Here is a 4,307-nt window from a genome sequence, read left to right as displayed (position 1 = left end):
CTGCCCCGCTCGCCCCGCGCTGCCCCGCTCACCCCGCTCGCCCCGCACTGCCCCGCTCGCCCCGCGCTGCCCCGCTCGCCCCGCTCGCCCCCCGAAGGCAGAACCGGGCCGCGGCTCCGGGCGCGGCTCTGGGGTGCGGCGCCCCCTGGCGGCTCCAGCCGGAACCTGCGGAGTCGCTCCCCGGTAGCCCCGGTAGCCCCGGTAGCCCCGGTAGCCGCGGGGCGGGGCAAGAGCGGGGCGGGGTTCGGGCTCCCCTCCCGCTCATCCCGGAGAGCTCATCCCCCTGGGAGAGCACCGCTGGGTTACACCAGGGCCGCCCCAACGTTCCCACATTATGCCAGGCGTGTTCTTCCCCAAATTACCTGTATCCATCACTTTCCCACCTTTGTTTCCTCTCTAAAATATCCCATAATAAACTCTGTGCAGTCCTCCACATCCCAAACGCGTTTCCTTCTTCCAGACAGCTATAGCCCCTCTTTCTCCAACGGTGCCTTCACATCAGGGCCCTGGGCTGAGGCTCTACCGGGACAGGGTGTCCCTTCCTCTGGGTCCCTCATTTGGGTCCCTTTATGCCCTCGTGCCTCCGTGCTCCCCCTAGCTTGTGTGGATGGGACTTGGGTGGGGTGGGTTGGTCCTGGAAGGGACCCAGCTAAGGCACTATTTGGGCTCCCCTTCCCACTAGTGTCTCCCCATTCTCCCTTCCAGGTGGGCAGAGGAGCTTTATTGCACATCCCACCAGTGGGATAGTTCCCGGCACCAGGAACTGGCTTAATTCGCTCAAGTGACAGGAGTGCTGTGGACTTCCAAAAAGAGACATCACCCCCTCCTCTGTCACCAGCTCCTCTCAAGAGCAGTGCAAATTCCATCCCCAAGCCCACACTTGCACACACAACCCATCCTCTCACCCAGGAGAAGCTGCAGCAGTGGGTGCAGATTGCCCAAAGTCCTGCCTTGTGCCAGCACCTCAGTGCTCGAGCACTTCCTCAGCACCTTCTCTAACTGCCCTTGGGATCCTCTCGGGTGGCTGTTGGCATAGCACATGCTGCCATACTCCTGCCACAGGCTGCTGGTGGTTTCTTATGCCCACCCAAGCCCAATGCCCCCAGGAGGAGCCTCCTCCTCTTCCCAGGCAGCTGCTTCACTGCCTCACACAAACCTGGATCCTTTTGCATGATGCTGCCCTTGGGCTTTCCTACAGACCTGAGACCATCAGGTTCAAGGCTTCCTGCAGGGGAAGGGACCAGCTCCCTCCCAGAGACTTGAAACTCCTGCTCCCAGCACATACATGTATTAGCTTCGATGCCTTTTCCTGGTCTTAAAATCAAGAGTCATACACAGTTAGAAGGGGAAAAGGGATTTTACCTTGGTATTTATTTTAAGGATCCTTAGGTACACATGTCCAGGTCATATGCATCGAGATGCACCCCGCAAAAATGCCCTCCCCAAAAGATCTGGTATAACATTATAGGTTTTACTAATTAGCGTATCTATCAAAGATTCCCCAATGAGAGGCTCAAGTGAGTCCCCCTCCCCAAGGAACCTTCCCCTGGATGGTTCTATCTTAGCTTACAGAATGTGTTCTGGAGAGGACATCGGGGGCTGGGGCACACTGATCCCTGGCTACGAAGCTTCTAAAATATTTAGTCTCTTAGCTTGACAAACAAGTCCAAGAATGTAGGCAAAAAGCACCAGGAATACAGAAGTTGTAAAAAAGGTATAACAGGGGTATAAAAGAAAAGGCAAAAAATCTTCATGGCATCAGCTTGAAAAACAGCTCCTTGCATGCCAAGAAATGGAACAGGAACAGGTTTTTTGGCTACCACCATCCAGGTGCCTTTAAAGAGCTCTGATGTCAAGGGACATCCGTGGGCACCTCAGATGGGAGTGCAGGAGCAGGATCCCATTGTGCCGAGAGGTCTCATTGGAGGAATTTAAGCATTGGGCACAGCAGGTGATGGCACAGCATTTCTCCTGTTGGTGCTGCATTTATTTACTGAAACTTGTCAGGGCAGGGGTTCACTCCACCCCAATGAGGGGAACACAGACCTTGTTGCTGTGAATCACTCCAGTGCCAGGGATGGTCTCACCCATGAAAGGATGTACAAAGCCACCATCATACTGCAAGGGAAAGACCTTGTCTGGTGTCAGAGCAGCCCTCCAGTGCCCACCACGAGGTTTCATCTCCCCTAATACCTCTCAGCATCCTGTTGAGGGAAGAGGCCATTCCCAAGATAGTTCCATGTGTCCCACGTTCTCCATGCTCTGGCTCCTTGTGTCACATGCTCTCCATGGTCAGCCTTCCCCAAGGCAGGTGAGAAGGATGAAGATTCTAGACCCAGCTGCCTGTCCTTGTCGCTCCACAGAGCCAGGACACCCTGCTCTGGTTGCCCCAGATGAGACTGGGGATGAGTCCAACCACGCTTTTGGCTACTGCCAAACTGGAGCACCTTCCCATACTAGAGCTAAGGCTGACAGCTCACCCTGCATGTCCTCTTGTGCCACTGCTGTGGCCCTACGCTTGGCTCTCTCCATACTGCCACAGCTCAGCACGCTGGGCAGATCTCTGGTACTAACACCAGGCTACCAGAGCAGGACAGGTCCACACCCTCCTCCACCCCAAACATTGAGCATGGCCACCCCACCTCCATCTGAAGGACCTTTTTAGCCAGATCTCATCAAGAGGCGCATGAATAAACATTTTCCTATACTTCTGAGCTCCATGGAGTGCTATGGAAGCCAACCTTCCCACTTTGAAAACTTCTCTGCCTGCTACACAACAGCATTTTCCATTTCCAGACCCAACAGCTTCCCACCTCCAGGGAGATTTGCAGATCCCCTCTGTGCTGGCTGCCACCACCCACTTCAGGGCTCTGCTGTGTGGCAGAAGCTGAGACAAGGGACAGAGCAAGATCTGATCCAAAGAGCTGAGACATGGCTGGGGGGTGACGGGTCTGCCAAGAGCCCTGGGGATGCAGGAACTCATGGAGAGGGTCAGACAGCTCCTCATTCATGCTACAAGCAACAGGGGCTTGCAAATCCAGGGAGCCAGAGGCACAGCCCGCTGGAACAGCGCCTGTGCCTGCAGCACTCAGGGTATGGATGGACTTTCAGGTGTCAGGCAGGCCAAAATGCAGCACAGAAACCCGAGAACACACGAGGAATTAGAGGTGTTTTGAGCAGAGGCTGCAGAGGATGGCTGGTGCAGCTGCAGCAGATCCAAGATCGATCCTGTCATTCTCAAGGACTTGCCTCCATCAGGAGAGACAGAACTGCAACTGCCAAAGGAAGAGTTCAGACACGCACAAGGGGGATGTGGAATAAATCCTCAAGAGAAACACAGAGAAAAGCAAGTGCTGGGCTCAAAGTCAGGCTGACTTTGCCTGTGTGTGAACACGTGTGAACATGATGGAAATCCAGAGCAGCCCTGAGCCAGCAGCTTGGCTGCAGATCAGAAACCACCTGAAGCTGCTCATTCATTCATTTTCAGTCACTGCTGTCACTTCAGGGACACTATTCCCTTTGGAGGGACAAGACAGAGATCCTAGAACAGCTGCCAGAAGTAATTTGTTGAGAATTAGGCTGGAAAGCTGTTCATGGAGGAACAGACCAGAGTCACAGAGCACATCAGTGCTGAGGGAGCCAGGGAGGAGTTCTCCATGCCAAGAACACAGGCCAAGTCCTGTGGCATAGGAGAGACAGGATCTCAGAGGCAAGGAAGGGAAGAGTTGGATGGGCCACTCTACACCACCTCCCTGCAAGGGAGACTCACCCCTCACCCCACTCAGTGCCCCCAGGGAGATGGCAGGGAGGGCAGGAGCAGAGGAGGGGAAGGTCCGTATGACCACAATCACAATCACAATCACAGCTGGAGGTTTGGAGGTTCCCTCTCCCCGCTCAAAGGAAGCAGATATGTCAGTGGAGATTGCTCCAAACGCTTGTCTCCATGCCAACAGCCATTAAAATTTGCTTTTGGACAGCTAACTGCAATCCCATGTGTCCAAAGACGGGAAGATGCTGCCCCATGGTCTTTCCAGGGACAGGACTCCTGTCCCTACTCTGGGGCAAGTTCATACCAGCAAACACGGAGATGACATTGGGAGGAAGAGGAACTGTGCCATGACCTGTAGAAGCTGAGGCAGGGCACTCAGAAAGGCATTGGATGGGGGTGGAAAATTGGGAAGAGGCGTGCGCTGTGGCCAGAAAAGTCAAAATGGGACAGAAGAAGGTAAATAAAGGAAAAAGAGAAGTGACCAAGGAGAAGGAGAGGCAATCCAGCCCCTTTGAACAGATCTGTGGTGGAAAAAATC

Source organism: Corvus kubaryi, unplaced genomic scaffold, assembly GCF_017639235.1.
Source record: "Corvus kubaryi isolate FWS band 111438036 unplaced genomic scaffold, C.kubaryi_AGA036_p1.0 37284, whole genome shotgun sequence".
Taxonomy (NCBI): Eukaryota; Metazoa; Chordata; class Aves; order Passeriformes; family Corvidae; genus Corvus; species Corvus kubaryi.
The sequence above is the reverse complement of the archived record's forward strand: the minus strand, read 5'-3'. Positions refer to the sequence as shown.